Here is a 25692-nt window from a genome sequence, read left to right as displayed (position 1 = left end):
AAATGTTAAATTGAATAAAACTAAAACGGCCACCATGACCACAGGATGGAGGAGCTGCTGGAAGCTTGATGGATGGAGAGATGTTAGGAAAAGGGGAATTTAGTTCTGAGGAACAGTCTGCTTGTGATTCACACTTAAATTCATGAGTAAATCACATTCATTTTTATAGTTACGGGAAAAAATATTGTGATTAAGAAAAGTTTATGACAGCAGGGAAAAACTTTTGTTTTATTGGGACATTTAATACGATGAAATGGGTTATTACACCAAAAGCTTAGACTCTCATTTTGTGCTCTGTCTAGATTTTTATGACATACATTATCTGGACGAAAAACTGCATCAATGTATTCTTGGTCAGGTTAGCTACAAGTTGTGATTAAATAATAATATAAACATAATGGTTATTGACATGCACTTATAAGCAGAATATTGCTTGATGAAATACTCTACCAAGACACTTAACATTTAATTAATTCTATGAAATTTCCAGCTAGACCTAAATCATAAACCGTCCATCCATCCATCCGTCCATCCATCCATCCATCCATCCATCCATCATAGCTTATCCAGTATGGGGTCATGATGAGCTGAGAGAGTATCCTGAGCAGCATGGGGACACCTTGCATGGGACGCCATCCACCCCCCCACCCCCCCCCCCCACCATCCATCTGACTGCTCTTGGCAGGAGAGGGTCAGAGCACTTAATCGGGTAATTTTTGGGGGGCTGCGGAGACGTTTCCTGCTGGGAAAAGCGTGTCATGCTCATGGCTGCCGGAGCAGGTTCATCTTTACCTTCTTGTCATTGACCTTAATATGGATGCAGCGGAGATTCCAGGCAAAGAGAGCATCTACATGTTAAACAGCTATTAAAATTGTATAGTTTTAATACTCTCAGGTAAAAAAAATATTCTTCTGTGATTGAAGGGACTTGTGATTGAATTTCCACACACTGCCTCCACCTACATGCACTGCTGTATGAGTTTGGTATTAAGGCCACTTGTTTTGGGGTAAAGTGGCCCATTTACTGGGCCCAAGCTTCAAATTGGATGTGGGACGAGACAATAAAGTGCATTTGCGTCCAGCAGGTGCATTATGAATAAATGATTATAAGTGGCTGGGCTACTGTACATTTTCAAGATAATTGCAGCATGACACATTCCTATTGTACCGAATGCATAAAGATATACTGCGGAATATGGAAGTAAAGAGGGGAAATAATGGCTTTTTAATGTTCAGCAGCTTCCCAAAATAATAAAAAAAAATGGACGAGATGGTTTTTTCCCCCCCTTTGTTTCATACTTGAGTATTTTTGGACAAAGGAAGATGCTGATTAAAAGCACACGACGTGGACTCTAGTTAGAAATAAGACAGCGTTTTTCTCTATGAATGTTCCGGAAGGGTTTGATTGTATCCTGCGTTCCCTGGGGGCTGTCTCACCATTGGCGGCAGATCGCTGGGGTTGGCTGGGTCCATGGGGGATCTCCCCGATAACAGAGGGGCTCCGTGGGCTCCAGGGAGCGATCAGTGTCACTCCTCTGTCTGACATGATGGGCGCACTGTTCCTGGCGACTGCGGGGCCACAGCACGGGGACACAGGGGTTGATTGGCAGGTCGTCCGCGTGCAGCCTGATGGTGAAGGGGAGTCACATGACGTTCAGGGGACTGAACTGTCGCCCTGCTGCCCGCACATGTGCTGGAGGAGCCTCGAGTTTCACCACATCTGTGTTATGTCTGAAGTTTCAAGAACACACCCGTGTTCAGGCTGTTTAAAACACGATCACCTATTGTTACACTCACAACAACTCAATATAAGTTAGATGTTGCCAATATTGATACTAAATTCATAAGTACAAAAACACTAAAAACTTGCTGAAGATGTCACCTGCCTTCTTCCCATGGATGGATGGATGGATGGATGGATTGATTTTGAACACTACATTTAGTAGATCTATGTAACAGGTAAGGGTAGATCTATGTAAAAGGGAAGGGCAGATCTATGTAACAGGTAAGGGTAGATCTATATAACAGCCTAGTACTTTTAAATAATTTTTGCAGAACACACAGAACATACTTAACTAAACTACCACCATAAAGATTCCTCTACCTTTTTATTTTACATCTGCAAGTATCTTGTTATTATTTACTTGTTGCTATTTTTTTTACAATTAGCACCACATTCGTAGTTCCCTCAAGCAAAAAATGTTGAATTATTTTATTACAAAATAATGAACTAAACATTACAAACATTTGTTTTCCTTGGTTTTGCACTTTCCTGTTTAATTCATTCAGCTGTACACACTGCCAGGACACATTATCCCGACTTAGCATTTCTTAGAGGACATTACAAAATATTTCATTTTATATCACTCTTCTGTTCATCCAAGTGCAATTGTGTCTTACTTTTTGCTATCAATCTCTGACAGGTGTGGCCTAAAAATGCCAACCCAGAGAACTGATGTAAAGGTGAAAAAAACAGACACATATATATTTATTTATTAGTCTTGTTTCAATCAATCTTACTTTTCTTCCTTCACAACTAAACTTCATAATTTGCGATGGGGGCTCAAAGTGTTTTTCTTTCTCCCCCCTGGAATTTATTTTATTAAAGAAGAATGTGGACAAATGTGAGTAAAGTTCATGTTTATCTGATATATTAAAATAAAAAATTATCAGAAATTCAAGAAAAACATAATAACCTGAAAGAAGTCCAGACATTCTTTACGAATGCAACATATATGGTTTCAGGTTGTCACATAATAACAGCAGCAACAAAAATAATAATTTTTGATAATAATATATTGAATTCAAATTCACTGTGTCCTGCAATGTTCCTGCCAAATGGTTCTAGGAATCCCTGTTTAGACCTTTGGTGAGTCGCTAGGAGTATGTGATTATATTAGCAATATGGTGACATGCTTTCTTGAGTTCTAGAATGTTCTAGAATGTTTTTATGGTCACAGATTACAGGTATGATGAATCTAGGTAACAACAACAGTCACAATAGTAACAACAACAATAATAATAATAGCAACGATAACAACAATAGTAATAATAAAAATAAAAATGTTTATATGTTTTTTTTGTGTTTTTTTTTTCACCAGAACCTGAAGCTTGTTCCCAGAAACCTTGGGGATGTCAGACAGGGTTGAGGACATCACCCTCTGATCTTTCCCGTCACGTCTCGACAATCCCACTGCAAGCGTGACTTCCAGTTTACATGTGTTTGTGAGGCCAGCAGCAACAGGAGCGGTGCCCCCTGCACACGCGTGTGCCAAATGTTGCTTGTGTCACGGATGACACCCCATGTCTTCCCTCAGGTCAGTCTGAGACCGGCAGCCCTTCAGCCTGAGAAAACCAGACGTTTTTATTTGTATTATTAATGTGGAATTTACATCGAATATTATTTTGTTCAAGAAACGTTGAGGCCACTTTCTTTTATTAGCACAGTAACTTTCTAAGAAGGAACTTTTGAAGGCTCCTGTCTAATGGACCATAGAGACAAGATGTTTCGTTCCTCAAGGTTAATGTAACTAAAACAGAGAAGAGGAGCGATTTTAATACAGTCATGAATCAAAGCTTGGACACCAGTATGCATGGTTAAAAAGATGCCTAGTGTGATTTCACTTTGTAACCTCATGCATTAAATTTAGTATTCTATCAATTTTCCAGATATTGCGCAATTTTCTCATGTTATATAATTTTAATTGTAATTTTAGGAGGGAAATCTGTACTTGTCAATTGGGGGAATCCTATAGCCAAAAACATTTATAGTTTATAATCCAAAAATGCATCATTGTGTTGCAACATTTTGTGAATGTAGTTTAAATCAGTATATAATATTACTTTGAATGATGAGAGTGCTAGTTCTGTAATTTTCTTTGCAAGGTCAGTTTTAAATTTTTGGTTTAAGCAGACCGGAAATCATAAATGCATCCATCGTATAGCGTATTGATCTGCATTATCTACTATCCATTATCTACTGTGTAACACATTGTTTATAGTAATATATTTGTGATTAACAAAGAATGATTATTTAGCCATTGTGCTTAATGAAACATTGTAAAGGTGAGCAAAACGATGTAAAGAAAATCTAGGCCAGTATCACCTTTATTTATTAATGCTACACGAAAGGTTGCATGTGCAATTAATTTGAAATACCCCCTAGGCCCCCATGACCCTACATAGGGCAAGCAGGTACAGACAATGTATGAACGAATCCCTTAGGTTCCAGTTCATGGGTCGTTCCATCCCTGAGTACCGAAAGAATGTGCCCAATGACCTCACCTAGCCACGCCCCAAACAAAGATGAGCCTTTTCCCCTTTATTGTACAATCTGAAGGGGCAAGAAAAGCATAAAGCTTATAGAGCCTTTTTATTTTTGTGTTTTTTTTTTTGTTGGCACAAAAGGCGCCAGAATCTAACAGTCAAGACTGTTCTCCAGCGTACCCTGTCCTGAAGCCAAAGATCCTTGTGTCCGGGGGCGGAAGCGTGTGAAAACCCACAAGGGCAGCCCCCCCCCCGGCCCTCGCTCCAGTGCCCAGGGTGAGAGAAGAGGCCCGCATTTGATGCCTGACTGACCAAATCTTCTGCCTGATAGTTGGCTCTATTCCCCGCGGTTCAGAGGACCGCGATCAGAAGTGCAGTGGCTGAAGAGGAGAGGCCGCGGTAATTGTATCAAGGTCCGCTGAGATTTCCTCAAACAGTTCCCTGTAAAAGGAAGAGGAGTCCCAGGGCGCCAGCAGAAACTACTCCAGAATGGGCAAAAAAATTCCCCACTCATAGACGAATAACAATCAATTTATAGCGGGGGGTGACCTGTGCGTCAACTCACATACAGCGCCTTCGCTACTGTCACCCCTCCGGACAAGACAAATACAGCTTTACCACAACAGCACTCACTGACTGGTTAAACATATGCTAGAATGGACAAAAATAACCAGATGTTCTGTGGATTGGCAAATTGTTACGGAAGAGCAATTATGCTATTTAATAAGAATGATACACATACTATAATAAATATAAATAGTTGTTATTACAATTATCACACATTTACAAACATCTACAAATAAATGAGCCAGTGAAGATATACAAATTTAGACATACTGTACATTTTCCACTGCCCACTCAATTCACTCTATCAAGATGCTTTTGACCTGCTGTGTGCAAAAAATAATCTTTTTTTACTCCAGAGAATGATGGCATGATACACACTATCACAATACGATACGCAAAATTATATACAATAGATTCGCTGTAGAGACCCCCTTTTAAGAAGAAGGTACTACTGAATTTTTAATGACTTATCTGAGTGCGGAGTTCAAACGGCCTTACAGGAATCCGGAACACAAGCGCTCGTTAAACTCCACAGCCCCATATGGTCGTCAAATGTGGCATGTTCCTGAGCATATTAAATGAATCGCCTTGCATGCTTCTTTATTCCGGAATTTTCCGGCACTGATACTGTGAGAAGTGGGGCTTAAAGATGTGGCAACATTTTTGAAGGTTCACGATCTGTAATCCTACATTGTTTCCTGTCACCTACCAGTGTCACATCGGTGGGAAAATACTTAAGTAAACACAGGCAAAAGAAAAATTATAGTTCAATGTCAACGGTAAATGGGACATGGATTAAATTGCTAGTTTGGGGACAAATTAATAAATCAATTAAATATAAATATATGCATAGTTAAATGAATTAGCTTAAAAGATTTATAAAATGTATAATATCAAAAACCACACGTTTTCTAATGTCTAAAGATGCCCAAATATAACCATCAAAAAGAAACTAGGCAGAGTAGAAGTACCGTATTCCATACGCACATTTATTCCATATGCATATTTCATAGATATACTTCATAATCCATGGATCTCAAATTTGTTGTGTTTACTTGCATTGAAGAGTTGGATTGAACTGATGATTGAAGATGTCATAAATCCAATTTCTCAGGACATACAATACAATAACTGATTGAGCAGTTTCATCTCGGAAAAGCCGTGCGAAGCACCAGTGATGCTAACGGGATTCTTAAAAAAAACTTTTATTTTATTTGTTAATCTCAATAAATATGTACACTTCTCAAAAGAAATTCTACTGGAATTCTATACTACTGGACACTATACAATATAAATCAGAGCGCTGGTCAGAGTCGCATGTGTTGTGATCCAGCTTCCGTGAATCTGGTCTCTGGTCCTGTGGTAGAACAGCATAGTAAAGCTGATGTATATCCTGAGACAAGTTTGAATGTATTAAGGCCAGACTTCTTAAAGACTGATTATTGTGCTGTTTTTTTAAAAAAAATAAAAATTTTAAGGATTGCTCACATAGACCATCTGGACAAACACAACAATGCTACATAAACAGTCAAATGCAAACAGATACATCTCTGAGGTCATTACTCAATGAAAAGCTCAGGGATGATTGATTGTTATGGATCTAGTTTAGAACCACTTGTCCTGGACACACTGGAGTGGGACGGGTGGGACTAGAGCCTATCCCAGTCTGTACAGGGCTGAGGAACGTCCCAGACAGGATTCCAGGCAATTGCAAGGCTCACACAAGCAACGAACAATTTAATGATGCAAATCAAACTAATCGCATCTCATTGGGCTGCAGGAGGGCCAGGAGAAAACACACTCAACTAGAGCAGATAATACATCTTAGAAGAAAATATCCCCCCAACAACTGTGTACTGGATAAGTGATTAGGAGAGGAAAGGATGGAGGGGGGAGTTTCCCGAAGTCTTCTTAACGCTACGTCGTTTGTAAGTTCTAGCTATTAACATAGACGACGTAGCGTTAAAAAGGCTCTGGGAAACTCACCCCAGAGTGATCCCAGCTCTACATCTTGTTTCACCAGACGTTTTGACCAGATAATCTATCTGAAGCTAAGCCAGTTTAGGCCTGCCCAGTATCTGGATACGTGACTAACTGGGAAAGCTGGGTTGCTGCTGGGAGAGGCGTTGGTGTGGCCCATCCTGTGGTCTGTGTGGATCCCAGTGACGGGGACCCTTAGCTGTAAAAATGGGGCATCTTTTACAAAGCAGGGGTGGTACCCTGATGCCCAGGCTAAAACTGCCCACTGTGGCCCTTTCAAATCCATCCTCCTAAATATCCCCTATATCTAATTGGTGAATTCTCTCCTGCACCTTCACCACCTTAGCTACTGTGTGGTGAGTGTCCTGGCACAGAATGGCTGCCGTCTCATCATCAAGGTGGGGGCTACACAGTGGTGGTGGTTGAAGTGGCTCCCCATTGATTCTGTTAAGAGCTTTAGGTGTCTTGAAAGGCGCTATATAAATGTAACATTCATAGACTGTGGACTCACTGGGACAGGCTATGTTCACACTCAAAGTGACTCAAATCTTTTTTTGAGTTTTTCAAATCAGGTCAGAGTCACTTTCATATGTGGTCCTAGACTGGATATGTATGCAACAAGAATGTGAACAGTCAGATAGGATAGCTTTTTTTTGATGCTGGTGACGCAGATCACTCGTGAATAAAATGTATCAATGTTCGCATACACACCATTTTATAGGACAGATGCATTTACGTTACAGTTAGATACAGGTCACTTGTAATTATGAATGTGAACTGTCAAGATAGGCAAATCCAATCTGAGCAAAAAATCGGACCTGGACAATAAGGCTTGTAATGTCAATGTAGTCAGGAGGAACACAACGGAATCTTTGTCACTCATTAATATATAGTGAATCTCCATGATTCATGTAGTCTCCAGAACCACAATGCACCCGGTATGCTTTCGGTCTGTGCTAAGAATCTGCAAATGGTTGCTAGTGTCAAGCAGCGAGAGATATAAAAAGTCTGCTTGCAGGAACTCTGTATCACGTGGCTGCTACCCTGTCAAAAGCATGACACTCTTTGGCGCTCTGGGGTGTGCTTACGCCGCTCTGAGGCGTGCAGGTAGTGCTGCGCACAAGCGTGGACAGTCCAGCCTGATAGAAAACTGGAAATCACTACACTGGGGGAAAAGTCACAGAAAGAGCAAAGAAAAATGAACTGCAGGAACATCCAGTCATCCATGTTTCCTTCTACAGTTAGAGGTGCCCATTACCCATATTTTAACCTGAGAATAGATTGACATGCGTCCCTCATAAGAACAAAATGTGTACATCAAATCAGCCGTATTACTAAGGGTGGCTACATGACTGACACTTGGAGGTATAATTTCTTTCATTCTTCAGTTGCCCTGGAAGACATAGTTATGTAATATGACTATGGAATATCTGTAAAACTGTGGCCTAAACGAGATACTTGCATATTTGTATTTCTGATAGTATCCTTATACAGACGCTCCTCTACTTACGAATGAGATACGTTCCCGAACGGCCGTTCGTAACTTGAAATGTTCATAAGTCGTTATTCAACATCATTTAAGGGTATACGCAAGTACTAAGAGCTAGGATGCCGGGAGTACGCACGCTACGCTGCTGCGCGGCGGGAGTAGCGGCCAGAAGGCGTACTAGGCGGAACTGGCGAGCAGAAAAAACATTGATGTTGCGGACAGGAAACGGGAGCCCAAGGAACACAATTTGGACTTACAGTCCTCTTCGTTCGTATGTCTGAAAGTTCGTAAGTTGAAAGTTCGTAAGTAGAGGAGCGTCTGTACTCTTTAAACCATCATTGTTACTATACTGGCTTTGCAACAGACTATCTCCATATTACTTATATGTCTCTTTGGACAAAGAAATGCATAAAGATACATGTAAAGAACAATGCACAAAAAAATAATAATAGAATTAAAAGCCCCCCACCCAATTGACTGTTTACTATGTATGTATCTATAAAACACCTGCAACATACTTTGCAGTTGTTGGTTGTACTTGCCCATTCTTGTATTTGTTCATGTTTTTAAACTTAATCCTTTTACTCTGAAACATCAACCTGTTTTCTGGGCCTGTAGGTTGCATGGCTGACTGACTATATATAAAATGGAAAAAAAAATACACTCTCAGTCCTATGCTAAACAATCTAGGAATGTCAGGAAATCAATCATAAAACTGAAAGCGAACAAGTTCGGTTTCTAGCTTATATTTCAGGACAAAAGGAAGATAATCAGTTTTAGAGACTAACCCATTTACTGACTTCACCAAGCATGCATTCAAGGGCTAATAATCTCTGTGGTCTCTCTCTTTATGTGTTGTGATGACTGTCAACCTTCATAAGGCGATAGCTAAACCCCACCTCGATGTCTACTTGTCGCTATAGTTTTTAAATGCTGATTATAAGCAGTACTTCATACGTACTCAGACAGTCAACCAAAATAATAATCAAATAACTCGCTTCTTAATTGAGTGGCTGTTGTTTTCATGGGTGTATTGATAAAAAAAAATATGCAGCATTTGAATCTTGCTAATGCTAAGATTGCTAATGCCAAAGTCCACATAGGCATTAACTTGACACGCTACAGATGCAAATTAGGGCCCATCTACCGTAGCGCAAATATTTTGGTCCTGACTGGCTCCTGGAAGAAAGGTTTCAGTTCTGTCAATGAGATTTGTGATGTCACCTTTGACCCCAACCCATCAGGTGTGAATCCCAATGACAGGTGGCTTACTAATGGCATGCATAATGTCACCGCTTCCGTGACCCCAGTGGCAAGACACAAGACCCTTTGGAAACATAGGTGACCTGCTCCTCTCACCCATGGCAGACAGATCAAGAAGATTACATAAAGATGGAAAAAGATAAAATTTACTTTTAAAGGTCTGTTTTTCTTACAAGGCAAATTTACATTACTATTATTATTATTATTATTATTGTTGTTGTTGTTCTTGTTGTTGCTGTCGTTAACCAAATTCATCATACCTGTAATCTGGTACTTTTGCTTTATCAATAACTTTTATGCCATCTAAAGTAGGGCTGTCACTATCGATTATATTAAAAATCGAGTAATCTACCAATTAATTTGACAATTAATCGAGAAACTGTTTAAATATAATATTGTAGAGCCGGAGAGATGGGCCAGTAAAAGGGCTGAGCATTCTGGGAGATGTCGTAAATAGCCCCTGTATTGTTGTTTGTGTTAATACTTGTGTTGTATTTCCCTGTTGTCACGTGTAGCTTTACATATGTTGTATGTATGATCCTGACGTGTCCCTAGCTAATCCTCTGTAATTACCCATCGTGTGTGTGTCTGCTTTACCGTCTACTGTGTAACCTTCCTGCCTTCCCCTTCTAAGGTATCGGAAGCTTGTGGCTGCCTGAGTGCAGATATTTTAAGCATTTAATTAAAAGACCAACTTAATACTAACACGTCTCGCCTCCTCTCTTCGCTGCCTCCGCCTCGATCTGCCCGGCGACACTATATAATATATGTATGTTGGACGGGGCTACAGCCCATTGCAGGGTATTCATTTCCATATGGTCAATTTAGGCACTTTTACTCGCATAAGCTCCATTTTTAACGTACATTTTCTGGCACTGCTTCGAGTCTGTAGGCAGCACCGCCAACTCATTTGACAGAGCATTTAAAAATAATTATTTGGTTATTATGTACTGCATCATGTAAGGTGATGCAGCTAAGCGACTGGGCTAACCTTCACTTTAGCAGCAATTATTTTGAGATACAGGAATCTCGGAAAGCAAATTAAGCAAAATAATTAAAGTCAAAATGATGGCAAAGGCAGGCTAGGCTACTCCAAGAGGCTAAATGGCGCATATCTATGGATAACCTCACACGATTGGCTATAAGTTCTGCTTTGCAATGCTGACAGGAGGCTACATTTTCTTTCACTTTAGTTAATGTGAAATGCTCCCACCCACCTGAGGTCTGGACGCTAATCCATTCATTCCGCCATATTGCCGAGTTATTGCCGAGTCTCCGGCAAATTTTAATCGGTACTTTTAAAAATCGAGTAATCGGATTTTAATCAAGTAAAACATTCTAGAAGACAAGAAGGCATGTCATCATATTGTTGAAATAAAAACACAGTTCCAGCTGTCCACCACAGGTCTAAAGAAGGATTCCTGGATCCATTTGTCAGCAACATTTAAGTGAATTAACAGCAACGTAACATAAAAATAATGGTAACACTTTACTTTACTTCTCATAGTGATCCCATATTCGTTGATCATTAATTGATCAAACAGTTCATGTATTTTATGTAGATACTGTATTTGTTCATGATTTGTACTTGAGTGGTAACTGAGATACTAAGTTACTAGTGCTGATTCAAGTAAAGTATTACTGAAATAATTGTATATCAAAAATTGTATAGCCATGCAGTTATATCACAAATAATAAATAATGCTGAATTACTTGCAGCTTATTTTCAGAGCTTAAAGGCAAACGACAACATTGGCTGATAAGTGATTTTTTTTATACCCTGTTATTTCAACACATTTGCTTTACTGTAAAAAACGAAAGATACGGAGTGGATGGTTTGACCTTTAATTTAAGGAAGACATATGACATTAAAAACTCTCCTTAATGAGACAAAAAAGCAACTTACCCTCAGGCAGAATCTTAGATTTTAACCTGCCAGATACCACTGGGAAGGGACAAAAAAATGTAAAAGCTATTTTTTTTGCATAATTTGTTGCATGATGCTGGAGCAGAACAGTGGGGTGCTAGGAAAAGGAGAAATTTGTCTATATGAGTGACTGGCCTGTCAGGTTGTCCAGTGCTTGGTACCCCGTTCTTCTCAAGATGAGCTCCCTGCTTACCTTGATCCTGTACTGGCTAAGGAGTTATGGAAGGCACATTGAGGAAGGTGTGATTTGTGTTCTTGTTTTAAGCCAGTGGTAGGTGATCCTGTTCCTGCAATGCCAGTACCCAGCAGATTTTCCACCCCACCTGATGAGTATCTATCTGCCTGAGATCAGGTGTGGCTCATCAGAGACCAAGTAGTGTGGAAAACATAATGAGTACTGGCACTCCAGGATCAGGGTTGCCTACTCCTGTTTTAAGTTATCGTGAGATAAATAGAGTAGCAATTAAAATGACTTTAGTATGTGACAGCCCAAAAAAGCAGCGCCGCAATGTGTGATCTGCATAATAAACTTTAATTGTATAACTTTTGGCACCACACTGTGAGCTATAGGAGTAGGCTGGGGACTATCTGAATGACCCCTAGCACAGAAGATGTGGTTCCCCACACCGCTCTGTATGTTGCACAGCTATGACTCTGAGGAATCTTCAGACCTGTCGCTATAGGCCGACTCTTAATGGCCAAGGTCTCACTACTATTGTTTAATGGCTTTCATATTGTGGTATTGTGCAACGGCTTTTGCTGATGCTGAAATTCCCACTGCTCATGATTTTGCGCGTTATTCACACGCCATTCCGACTGGACCATAGCAGGCTGGGGTAAGATCTCTGCTCACAGGTACAACACCGACTCTCTCATGGTGAGAGGCAGCATTCAAGCTGCAACTCTGGTCCTTAACCTCCACTGCCCAAGGCTAATGTGGATTATACCTGCTATAATGAATAATATAAATGACGTTTTCAAGTTTTAAGAACACAGTGAAGTTCTTATGTCACAGTTGCGGAGGAGGGGACAGGTCAAATGGCCGGACAATAGGACAGTACAGTGCAATACAGGACAGAAAGACAAGACAGTGCAAGACAAGAGAGTTAAATATAAGAATTATTGTTCAATAAATAAACAATAAATTAGTAATCCAATGGGGATAAGGATGTGCAAATAACCACAGAGGTAGTGAAGTACCAGTAAAGTTCAGATGTACAATATTATCAGTCGTACAAAACACATGAAGTCATAGCAGAGTGTTTGAACATATTACTGCGTTACACAAATGACATGCTGTATCTATTATGTGCAAAAAGCTTTCTTGCTATGGGATGGGTTGAGCGCGGGGCCTGGGAGCATGAACCCATCAAATGGGACAGAGCATTGTTCAATTACAGCAAGAGGAGGATGAGGGTGGGACTGTCCCAGAAGGGGAGGAGTCATGAGAGGAGGGCAGGGAGGACAGGAGGCGAAGGCCTCAAGGGAATGCTTCTCCTCACAGGAGGTCATCCGTGACATTCGTTTGCTTTTTCCAGTTGAGACTGTTTCCACACACACACACACACACACACACACACGCACAGGTTTGTAATTATATATTTGTGGGGATTCTCCATTCATTTCTATAGGGAAGACTCTAATCCCAACATTTACAACCTTAACCCCTACCCAGCCCTAACCTTAACCATAAGTAACCAAACAAAATACAAGACGTTTGGCATTTTTACTTTTTTGAATGCTTTCATAGATCTTTGTAGGGACTTGCAAAATGGTCCCCACAACGTCAAAACAACAGGTTTTTATCACATTGTGGGGACATTTGTTCCCCATAATGTAATATAAACATAATCCACACACACATGCACACACACTCTCTGAGGTCACATTATTCGGTCATGCAAATAGTGCACGCCTCCAATATATACATTATACACACGAGATAAAGCGCTTCAGTTTACATGTGGCCCAGATGAACGATCTAAGTGATTTTAAACGTGATATGATTGTTGGTGCGAGAAGCCCTTATTCCAGCATCACACAGCCCCTCTCCTGGGCCTTTCACACACTGTAGTCTCTGGAGTTTACAGTGTGATGGACAAAAACACCCAGTTATCTGAACTTCTGTGGCAGGAAACACCGTGTTAATGAGAGAGCAAAGAAGTCAGAATGGCCAGACTCAAATAAAGTTAACAGATAAAGTTTATAGTAAGCTAAAACTAATATACATATATGTGTCCATGTATATATGCATATATGTGTGTGTGTGTGTGTGTGTGTGTGTGTAGAAAACTTTAGCTACTGCTATTGCTATTGTTTTATACGAAAGTGCCGGATAAACAGTAAAAGGTCATTCTATTACAGCTGACCAGAGGGGCATAATGTAGAGGAAAATTACAGTGTATTGGTTTTGTGACTGAGAAACGCAAACAGGATTATTGGAAATTTGACCTCTTAAAAGGTGAATCGGGACAAAATACCCCTGGGATGGCCTTTGTGTACTGAAGCGAACCAATCATAGCATCTCAAACAGGAACAATTAGTGGAACATACTATATTATGTTACATGGTAGAAAATCACATTATTGTTATTTTTTAAATCACATAACTGACATATCATTGTACAATAAGTATGTATTATAAGCATCATAACATGAATAATAATCATTTGTAAAAGATGCTGTCAAAAAGTATATAATGTGTTTTTACTCTCACAATAGATAACACATGATGTCTATGTGAATCCACTGCAAATAGCTATTTGCTAACTAATAATTTGTACAATTTCCCCAAACACAGAAAATTGTTCAGGTTGCAGGAGTCAATTTATGAGATTTGTGGTTCTAAGTTAAGTTATGAGTGGCAGATCTGTTTTAAGTTGCATATTTATGAATATTAAAAATATATATGACATATATTGCTAATATTTGTCTATGATAGAAGCAGTCTTTCTAAACAGGACAGGTTAAACTAAACGAAAGTATTTTTATCTAAGCAGCCTCCAAAGGAACATCTCTAACATCTCTAATGTTATGGCAGTACACGTCTGGATGCATAGCAATACTGTTTAAGTTAAGAAATGTTACAGGCTCAAGTTAGTTAATTCAAGAAACTAGGTTGTAAGTAGCTTACACTTAGTATGCAATTATGTGTAATACAAATAAGTAGGCCTATACGTTTTAGGCTATAATGTACTCGTCAAACAACTAATGCGCTTTAAGAAAATATTTCAATTCGTTTGCATGACAGGGTTTTATCCATTTCAGAGTTGAATTGGCGCCACCTGCTGGTGATTGGTAGTCTTTTGCCCAGACGGAAACACAAGAGCAGCATTTTCAGTCTCCGTTACTGCATATGCGGCTGTTTTCTCTTATGTATTCGCATTACTGAGATGGCAGTAAGTGGCACGCCTGTTATGAGATCATTACTATACTTTCTTTTGAAAGTGTACACGTATATAACGAAAAAATATTGTGCAGTTATATACATTTTAGGTCATTTTGTACCAAAAATAAATAAAAAAGCAATTAAATAATTGGAACATTAGCAAGAAAGGACACTGTATTTTAGTTATTCTTTACACAAAGGGAAAACATTAAAATAAAAATGAAAATTGCATTCAGTGTTTCTGTATTTAATTTATAATTATTTATAATTCATCGCAAAGGATTGCACTTATATTGTATGCCAGCAGTATTGAGTTGTTTATGTTTTACAAGTTGCACATAGCCCTAAAAAAGCGGGGTGAAAAAACAGGATTTATTTACAGCTGTGCTGCCGCAATACACATGTGCCGCTCTAGCGCAGAAAATGAGAGCGCAAAGATCCGCTATGTGAGTAAAAGAGCAGAAGTTTCACATCGGGCAGCCTTCAGTACACAGGCGCTTTGATGGGATCCGCATGCCGCTTCGGAGCGCTTCCGTAAGAGGGCACCTTCCTTATTCCTACTGTAGACTGATGGGGCGGCGGCTGCTTGACAGCACACATTACCATTACTGCCGATTAGTTAACCTTTGCAGTGTTGGCACCTTCACCGAGTTTCACCTTAACGGCGATTCTTTTGCTTCCTTTGTCATTAAATCAATGCAAGTTAAAAACTGCGAATGTCTCGTCTTACAGCGCTGTCTGAATATGTTTAGGCTGGACGATCGTTGTGTTTTCCTGGGTTAAATATCAAGATCGTATTGCAACAAATATCCAGAAATACTTTTTTTCTGGTGCTGGAGCATTTTATTACTTATGGCCTTTAGACATTTACCAGCAGAGAAAGAGTAGAGGAGTACAGACACCAGTATCTGTGGCAGTCATGAGTCATGACATCGTTTTTCAACACATAATTATTATAAAAATGTTAGGTGGGGTGGTGGGGGGGGGCAACTCTGAAAGAAACAGTCTGAGATGATAAAGAACATTTGATTAAAGTGTGAATAGTGGCTTTTCAAAGGAGCACAGATTACAGGATCACTAAGATGTAGCTAATAGCCTGGAGTCGATTGGTTCATCAAGATATTAATGCTAAATTGCAAAGTTAGTTTTAGTCTGCAGACAAAAAAAAATGGCACTAACTGCTTTATAAACAATGGAGTTCATTTTAGGAAAACTGCGGATTAATTTTGACTTTACAGAAGATCTTTCAGGACAGCCTTTTGAACCATGCCTCCATATAATAATGAACTGTACATGACACATATAGCACAGAGTCTAATTACATATAAAGGTCATTCTTCCTGAGGAGAGAACCACTGAAAAGAACTATTGTTACCCGTCACACATACCCCAACGATTCACAGAAAAAAGACCATTAAAGGATGCCATCTTAAATTAAGGCTTATTCCTTATGAACACCAAATCATTACACCAGGGTAGTATTTTATACTTTCTAATCATACTCGTATATTTAGTACTGTATTTACTTTTTTGAGCATGAGGAACTTGGGCTTCTTTGAAGATAATACTCGCAAAAAGAAACAGCAGGTTAGCTTGTATTAGATTTGAATCACTGACGGTTATGGATTTCGTCTAGAAAATTAATCTGAACATCAAGGGGAAAAGGCAGCAGCTGAGATGAAGACAAAAAAAATGCGATGGGGGCTTTAAACAAGCGCAGGGAAACTTAAGCAGCCTCGTGGCATCTGGAGCATTTGGGGGGGGGGGGGGGGGTCAGATATTAATCAATAATGTAATGGGCTGAACCCTCTCTTTTGACCCAGAGAATATCTCGCCCCCAACCCTGGGGGCTCCTGTCCACAGTCTGGTCCTTATAGTAAGTGGAGAGACCTACCACCATCTCTCCTGTGAATTGGCAAGGCCGTCGATCCGTGGCAGATCCCTGAACCCCCCCAACACTCCTAACCACCCGAGCAGATTGTCCACTCAGGGCTTTAATCCCCAAGTTACTCTTTATGTCTCAAAGTCCATTTCTCTGATGCATAGATCTCGTAACGTTAATGACGTTCAAGTGGTTTGGACAGTTGTAGACAGCTTGTTGAAAACGGGACCTGCCACATGGCTTATTTATTTATTCATCTTCCAATTGATTAATGGAGGAAGAGGTCAAAGGGCAAACTTTTCTGGAGGACCAGGAGTGTGACTTTTCATTTCTCGCTAAACTAAACTCAGTGAATTAAATATTCTCGAGCACAGTTTCAGAACTTGAGATAGGTATTGTTAAGGGTACTTTGAGTACTTAGTGGTGTTTATAGGATATTTAGTGTCTGTTAAGGCCTTTTGAAACCAGTGGGATTCCTCTGGGGAACAGCGAGCTTTATCGTCATTTATCATGTCGTTTAATTCAGTGATTATGATAATCACAACGTTTATAAGTGTGACCCTTCTGACACAAACGCACATATATGTAATATTTAGATACCTCTTTAATGCCCATTTTGCTGAATGTTGATTCCACATTAATGTGGGAGATTTCTCTGGTTTTATTTGTCTTTTAGGGGATAAATATAAAGGCAGCAGTTTGAACCATCAAAAATATATAAGTAGCATAGGCTTGGAGTCCTGGAGGGTTTTGTGGTTTCTGGTCCCGTTCATGTCTGACAGGAGATTAATGTAGCGAAGTGCAGATATGATCGTGTGGATTTATAAGCATACATGGTTATTGAATTTATCAGTGAATTATCCAGCCAAATCAGACATATTATTAGGCAATATCTTTATTGATTATTAAATCATTTACGTTAGTTAAGTAGGCAACAGATACTTCAGAAATGCTGTTTTAGTTTATAATCTCTTATGTTTCAGTTCTGTCTTTTTGTGTATTTTATTTCATCTGATGGATTACTGTATCCGGCTTCTTTTTCCACCCTCCCTAGAGGAACGTCCAGTAATGTCAATCTAAAGGTCATGTTGAAATCAAGCATCGTCTGATGTCTACTTTCTTTCCGCTTTATTTGAATAGCTTTCTCACACCGCATTAAGCAGACAGAATGGTATCGAAAAACACCACTTAAGCTGCCGCTCTCGTCGGAATGCTTGTTTTCAAATTAAACCATAGCTCAACAGCAAATGATTGACAATACGGTGATTTAGTGGAACGGTAATCAATCAGCATGCTTTTTATACAGTCGAACACAAATGATTTCTGGATTTAGTACCAACGATAGGGATCGACATTAAACTAAGGAACAAATAAATGATAATATGGCATTTAGCAACTTATGAATTCATGCATTGTTTAATGTTTCAAAATTTTAACATCCTTGTCTGTTTGTCACATTAATGCAAAGGTAAAAAAAATACTAAACACCAACTATACATGATCAAGAGGCAAACAAAATACGGAATGACAGACTTAATTGTTTTATGGTATATATAATTATTTAATATCCTCTGGTGAAATTAATGTGTTTATGTATTTACCCAAGAAATTTTGACCTCATCTTGTTGTAATTTCCTGAATTCGGCAGTTTATTAGGGGATGACATCTGGTCAGATATGAATCAGTCTCAGTGTCATTGTTAAATACGCAGCTGACCTAAACCTTGTATGGTTTACATAAAGTTATACATGATTCTATATTGTTATAACAAAATTTGTTAATTTGTATATCAACAAATTTCCCCATGAGATCAGTAATGCATTTCTATCTATTATCTATCTGTATCATAATGTGAGAAGAATTGTTTGCTTGAATAAATGCAATAAATGGCAAATAAAATCATCCGAAGTTCTACCCCAGTTGTTTAAGATCAGCCATGCTGTTCTTTCTACATATTTGTAGAATATTATGGTGAAATGGCATGACTGTACAGACACTGGGGAATTTATTTAATTAACTGGAACTGGAGACGCCCCCCCTGTTTACCTCCTGAAGCACTATTCGGCTTTTCTGAGAAAACAACGCAGGAAGAAACACAGAAAGCTGAGTACTTAAAATACCGTAAGACCTTATTTAGCTCTGAGGCTGAGTTAGCTCTGAGTTTAATTAAACATTTCTCCCTTAAGATTTATTACTGTTGTGTTAAAACAGTTGTTCAGATTCAAGCTGCAAGGTGGAAATATATACAGATTACAGCAACAGGCACAGAGAGGTACTGATAAAATAGCATTTCTAGGTTAATTATGCCTTATTGTTAAAATATAATTTCCCTTAAGATGCATCTGTAGATAATATATGTAAGTTTCACTTTAACTATGCAAGGAGGTACTCAAGCATATAATTCCTCATTTATCAAAAGGTCACATTTCACTTGTATTTGTAAAGGATAATAATCAACTGTGGAAAGGTTTCATTCCAGCATATATATTAATGGTGTAATTATAATAGACAATGTTTCCTCAATTTTCACTTCAAGATGTAGATGCTACAATGCAAAGACAGGTCGCACCAACAAATCACCAGGGCATAACTCCGACTTTCTGATTAATGGAGGGTCAGAGACCGGTAACCCGTTTTAATTTGATTCGACTGCTGGGTGAAAACGGCACTTTTAAGAGCTGTTTCCAGTGGGAAGCTGCACTCTATAATTCCCTTTGATGGGTCCACTGGGAAACAAGTTTCTCGCTATTCCGTGTCCACTCTAATCCCATCACAGATGAAAAGACGCTTAAATGGCTGCGTCACTCTGTAATAAAATATCACTCAACTGTTTGCCTGATCAATGAAGAGCAGACGGTGAGCTAGCCTGGGTTATTGTGTGCCATTTTGCTGAAATATCGGGTTTCGAGCTGTGAGAAGTCATACCTTGGGTCAGGTTACTTTCTTTGGGCGTAGACTCAAGAAATCTGCCCGAGGTCCCATCCAGAGTAGTGTGGAAGGAAAACTTAATGAATGTCTAATGCATGTAACCATCATGAGCATATAGCACTTGTTGGTATGTTTTGTACATTTACACAGTAATTCCAGACAAAAGAATCTGTGAAAACTCTAACACCTTTTATAAATTCACGTTGTAAAAAAGAGACCAAAAAATCCAACCAAATGCACTTTTTAATAAAAATTTTGAATTTTGAATGCAAGTCATTAAATGATCAGTATTTTGACCCTTAATAACTTAATGAACACTGGAATGAACACTGGAATGACAAAACACATATGCTGGGCAGCTGGAACTAGATTTTGTTGAGCACAATTATATAAAAAATTATGTGTTGAAATGTTAAATCAGATTAGCTGACAGCTAACAAACTGTCAGTGTAGACACCTAAATACTTAATAGCAGCTGTTACATCACAATGCACATAAAAATACTGGTTGTTTCCACATGGAAGGCATCGCTAACAGGTCCCCCTCTATTGTCTAAGGTCAGCAACTTGTAAGTACTGTTTTATTCCTTTCATACCTTTGTGTGGTAATCAAAGTTCATAGTATTTACATTTATTGACTTATCAGATGCTTTTATCCAAAGTGACATAAAATTGAGAAGCAGGTCAGACGGTCCCTGGGGCTTGTGGGGTTAAGGGCCTCACTCAGGGGCTCTATAGTAAAGTCTGCAGACCGTTGGACCAGTGACTTTCTGATCGTGGGCATCGAGTTCTCTCGCCCAGATTCACATATTGATATTTTCAGCTGTGGCTAAGATTGATGCAGCCAAGAAGGCAAACCCAATATAGAAATATGCTGAAAAAAAACCCAAATATATCTCATATCTTTGGTGAGAAGTTTGTGGCCCAAACTAACCCAGAAGATGAGCTCTATTAGCTTAGACCGCAAAGTAGTAGCAAATTATAACATCTATCATATTCATGGGCGTTGCACTTACACACTAGTTAGAGTATTTAACTGAATGTTTTCCAGGAATTTATGGCATCCAGTGGATCTCAGCTACTAGGTTCACTCTTCTTCAGCTTAACTCCCCGGCAGTGGAGACTTGGGTCATTTGGGACAGTTTCAAAGTATTTATCCTCAATACTCCATATACAGCTTGCATATGGTTTTGGAGAAGCTTGCAACCACCCTTTATAATCTGACGTTATATTTTATTTTATATTATGTGGTATACACAATGGGCTTTTTTTCTTTTCTTAAAGAGAGTAATAGTTAATAAATATAATCTGAGAGCCAAAAAGTTTATGTGTGGAAGTTCTGACTGCTTCCAGATCTGCCCACATGCTTCCTTTCCGTTGGCATGGATACCCTCATTGGAGGGCAGGAGAGGACAGACCTCCACCTTCTTCTCTGCTACCATCCGATTGACATTTAATTCCCATCCAATCCCCTCCCATCTGTTCTGTGATCATTTTCGTCTCTCTGCTCAGGCGAAGTAAAATCATACAAGTGTTTAAGATTTTGTACCAAATCACACAGTCGCTCCTCAAAGGTTCCGCCATTCTTTTTACATTTCTTCTTTGCCTCACATGGTGTCCTGTTTGCACTATGGACTGCGCTGCCCACACAATTGCCGATGGTTCTGCTCCGTTTCGTCCGCATCCGTAAGCTTTCCAAAAACGTACAAAAAAACAGACAAACAAACTCAGAGTATGGACAGAAAGCTCCACCTGTATCCGTGTTTAACATTGAGCATAAATGAGTCTTTAGGCAGATATAAACTATGGTGGGAAAAGACAAGAAGTATTTCAAACTACTTCTGCGTTATAATTGAAAATGAATTTTTGTTTTGTGCAGTTCATGACCAATATAAATACTCAGCTGGCAGTGTCTTTAATGGTTTTGTCGCATTGTGTGACTAAGCTAGGCTAAAGCATCCCTCTTGTCAAAAAATGAAAAGGAAAACAAATTAAATTTGTCGGGTGGAATTTTAATTTCAGTTAAGTTTGCCTCTGTCCCCTAATGTACAGCTGGCAGCTGTCTCGACTGTAGCTCCATATGCAAGCATAATAAATCAAAATGAGGAACTACACACGTGTTACTATACAGGATACTATTTGTACTTCATCCTTTGTTAATTTTTTTATATGGGATTTTACTTGATGTGGTTTATGGCAGCAAATTAGTGAGCAAATCCAATGGTTTTCACCAGGTAGTATCACACTAACAGTATTTTTTGCCTAAATACTGAGACTGACGCACACAGCACTGTACATACATATACGTTCAGTGCACCTTCATAATGTATTCAATAAGTATTCATAAAACATTCATAAACATCATGTATGTTTACCTTAACATCCTAACATCCCTTAACAGCTGTAATATACATTAATAACAAATATTATAATTCTATAATCATGTAATGTTTGTTGTTAATGTATATTAAAGCTGTTAAGGGATGTTAGGATGTTAAGGTGCACTTGTATGCTACTTATGAATGTCTTATGAATGCATAGTGAATGCATTATGAAGGTGCAGTGAATGTTCTATGATTAATGCATTATGAAGGTGCACAATGTAAAATGTTAGCAAATATACTGTATACCTTGTTGTCTTTATATAAAATAATGCAGCTAGATTTTGAGTATTCCTCTGTTGGAAAGATGACATTCAATTGGGTGATTTGTTGTGTTTAAATTGCCCTTGTGAGTGTGTGTCCTATGCTGGACTGCCATCCCATCCAGAGAGTTTCCATGCCATGTGACCTGTCCTGCCTGGGTTAGGCTCTGTGGTCACCATGACCCTCTACTAGATAGGGCACTTAGGGCAGAATGATGTGAAAAACTGAGTTTGGAATTTATCAGAACAAGCCAAAGATGCAGCTTTGGCGGAGAGAAGAACGATGAAATCAATTCTCTGTACAGCCTAAGCTTCTGCTGTGTCTGGGCGTATTGGGAGTGAAATAAGAAAGACAAGCACAATTTAAAAGGAGAAAACAAGGATCAGGTTGGAGAGAAATTATATATATATATGCAGCAAAACAATGACCCACTTATGTCCCCACACCCGACAAAATACGCAGAACTGATATTGAGAACACTGAGGATGCAAAGTTAATTGTTCTGAACTTTTTTTGAATTAATGTTCCAAGAACAATTAAAATATATTTTTTTTTTACTCATACAGTTTTTTTGAACTGCTGATGATAATGATTATAATGGCTATAATGTTAATTCGTCTAATTACAGAACACATAATTTGTTTCCAAAAGGCAATAAACAAATGATTGCTGTGTTCAAGGACACAACAACCTCCCAGCCTGACATTTTCACACACGTGCATTCCTCCGTAGTACAGGCCTATATCTTTGTACACTGCCATTGATCCACAACCCTTTGTAATGGACCCTAATAACGACTCCATTACCAGTGATGCTCTGATTGGCTTGTGCAGTTACAAAATTAACTGCAAAGGAACAAGCCTGTCAATATTCATTCTACAACAGAGATTACTTGTTATTGAAGAACAAAGGTGTTCCTTGCTTGGCCTGAATGCTTTAACTACTTGTCTCATAAAATTTAAGATAGCTATTGATTGGTTTCTTGCATTGTGCCGAAGAATCGTACACACACGCGCAGACACACAGCTCATGCAAAGAGAATGTATATTTCTTTCCGTTCTATCGTACAAAGTGTTCAGCAACACGGGGCAAATTAAATCAATGAATTCATCCTAGCAGATGGGGGCTTTAACCGTCAGTTAGCCTTTAGATAATTGAGGCGTTGACTCCAGAATCATAAAATGGATGGCTCGTTTATACATTTTACTGAAATAGATCGCGGAGGTTAAATAAATGAAATCCCATTTGTCAGCTGGTAATAAATGCCCCCCCCCCCCCTCCCATCAACAGCTCTGTTTGGCCTAATAAATAGAGAGGATGTAAGCACAGTCCTCCATTGATAGGGTTACAGCTTAATGAAATGGTATTTCCTTTGCTTGTTTTTGCCTCCTCCTGCACACTGTGATAAGTAGCAAACCAACGAAGCCTGTAATTACAATCTTACAGAGAACCAGGCCAATCTGTATATAAATCTCACCATCCAATTACAAGATGTAATAATTTTGCAGTCAAGCTGGTAATGAGGTCTAATACTCATGCATGTGATAATCCCCCCTGGATGCTGACTCTATCAGATGTTGGCTTTGTAATTATACTGGCAGAAAATCATTATTTCATGTTCAGCAGAAAAATGAGGTTGGTGGGCAGTTAATTTTCTCTATGCTCTGTGAAGCATGGACAAAATTTTAATGATTTAATCATTACCACTATCCTGTTTGCAATTGACCCGTGTTACTTGTGTGTGGAAACATTTGCACATTTAAGAGTCTCTGATACGTAGTAAAGCTTTCCCAGGTATGGCTCTTTTTTTTATTTCATAATTATGCTACAATAAAACTATTACTGTAATGGAAAGGAAATCTATATTGTTATGCAGCAGCGCCATTTAACAGCTTTATGGAACATTAATCATATTTTTAATAGTCAATGGTTAACATTTCCACGTTATTGCACACATTTTGTTGAGGAATTGCTTTTTTAAGCTTTGACCCAAATGGTGAAGAAAAGGTCAATAATAGCAGAAACGTCTAAAAAGTATGAATGAGACATAACACTAAATAAAAACACAAGTGGTGTTTCCTGCAAAATATGTGTGTGTGTATAATGTGTGTGTGTGTGTGTATAACATATGTGTGTGTATGTGTGTATAGTGTGTATGTGTGTGTGTGTGGAGAGAGAGAGAGAGTTTAGTGCTGATTAATACATGGTGGATATATGACATAAGTTATGGTGGTTGTCCATGTTGTTGCTTTGCTAGTGGACTGTTAAAATGATGGCAGTAAGCAGAGAAAACCAGTTAAACAAAAAGCATAAATAAAAGAGAACCAGATTCAAAAAGAAAAAGAAAACGCGAGAGTGAGAGGGGCGTGTTAGAGGAAGAGCTGCGCCTTTGCTGCGCTCAGGGCAGGTGGATGCACGGCTGCTCTCTGCGATGCCTGCAAAGCGCCCATCGGTGGCAGCGGGATGTAGGGATTCCCGTCTTCGCCGTTTCCGATTAACTGTTATTTAAATGTTGTCAGTCAAAGGCCTCGCGTCTGGCACTCATGCCACGTGAAATTTATTTATTGAAAGTTTTGGTCACACATGGAAAGTTAAGCAGATGGTGCATCCACACAGATCGTCAGTGGGGTGCCGCCAGAGCCCCTCTCCTCCCCCCCACCCCAACCCCCCTCCCACCTTATATATTATCTTTTACGCCCTGCCCGTCTCTGTGTGCAAGCCGCTCTTGTTTTGCCATTTTAAACAGATCTAATCAGTAGTGTGTTAAACAAGAGTGGATCTTTTATGCATTGGATGTTAGGACATGCGAATCGGCACTGTAGATCACAGGAATAAACAACTCGGCCTGATTCAATTACAACAGCCGGAGCTGCTTTTATCTCCCCGTGACATCATTTCAATCAAAATGTAAAATAATCCAATCCAATAGATGCAATGGGCGAGATAGGATACAGACTGCTGCACTTAGTCATTTAATAAAAAACAGAAGAAACGCTCCCTGTGACAGCTATCTGGAAGTTCCCATTCCAAAACTCTATTACCTTGTATAATAGTATTCAAAAGAATTGAAAGCAGGAGATTGTCTATTACTTTTTTATTAGACAAAGTTGTTATAGAGGATACAGCCTGCTGCACTTTTCTTCATTTAATTAACAAAAGCATAAAATTCTTCTGCTGGCAGACAACTAAATCTGCTGGCTCCTGCAACACTGGGGACCACGCAGAGTCATATTTAGGGGACGGGGTTGGGGTTGGGGGGGGGGGGGGACTCGGCAACACCGGTATTAATAGCAGATTGTTGTAAATGTTTTAAATTATGGATTTGATGGAAATAGGATACAGGCCACTGCACTTTCGCC

General features: G+C 39.2%; 1 long non-coding RNA gene across 2 annotated transcripts in view; it reads left to right on the top strand.

The window, feature by feature from the left end:
• The window catches only part of LOC111843886 (uncharacterized), a 36480-nt gene that overhangs the window by 6053 nt on the left and 4735 nt on the right, over positions 1–25692 (top strand). Inside the window, exons 2-3 of one of the 2 annotated variants that reach the window (XR_002838268.2) lie at positions 3102–3317; positions 4408–8819. This is a non-coding gene — a long non-coding RNA (uncharacterized lncRNA). Of the gene's footprint in view, positions 1–3101; positions 3318–4407; positions 8820–25692 lie in introns of those variants that run through there. The other variant, XR_002838267.2, reaches the window with a different exon arrangement.

The sequence above is a fragment of the Paramormyrops kingsleyae genome, chromosome 9 (assembly GCF_048594095.1).
Source record: "Paramormyrops kingsleyae isolate MSU_618 chromosome 9, PKINGS_0.4, whole genome shotgun sequence".
NCBI classification, from domain to species: Eukaryota; Metazoa; Chordata; class Actinopteri; order Osteoglossiformes; family Mormyridae; genus Paramormyrops; species Paramormyrops kingsleyae.
This window is presented reverse-complemented; position numbering and strand designations above follow the sequence as displayed.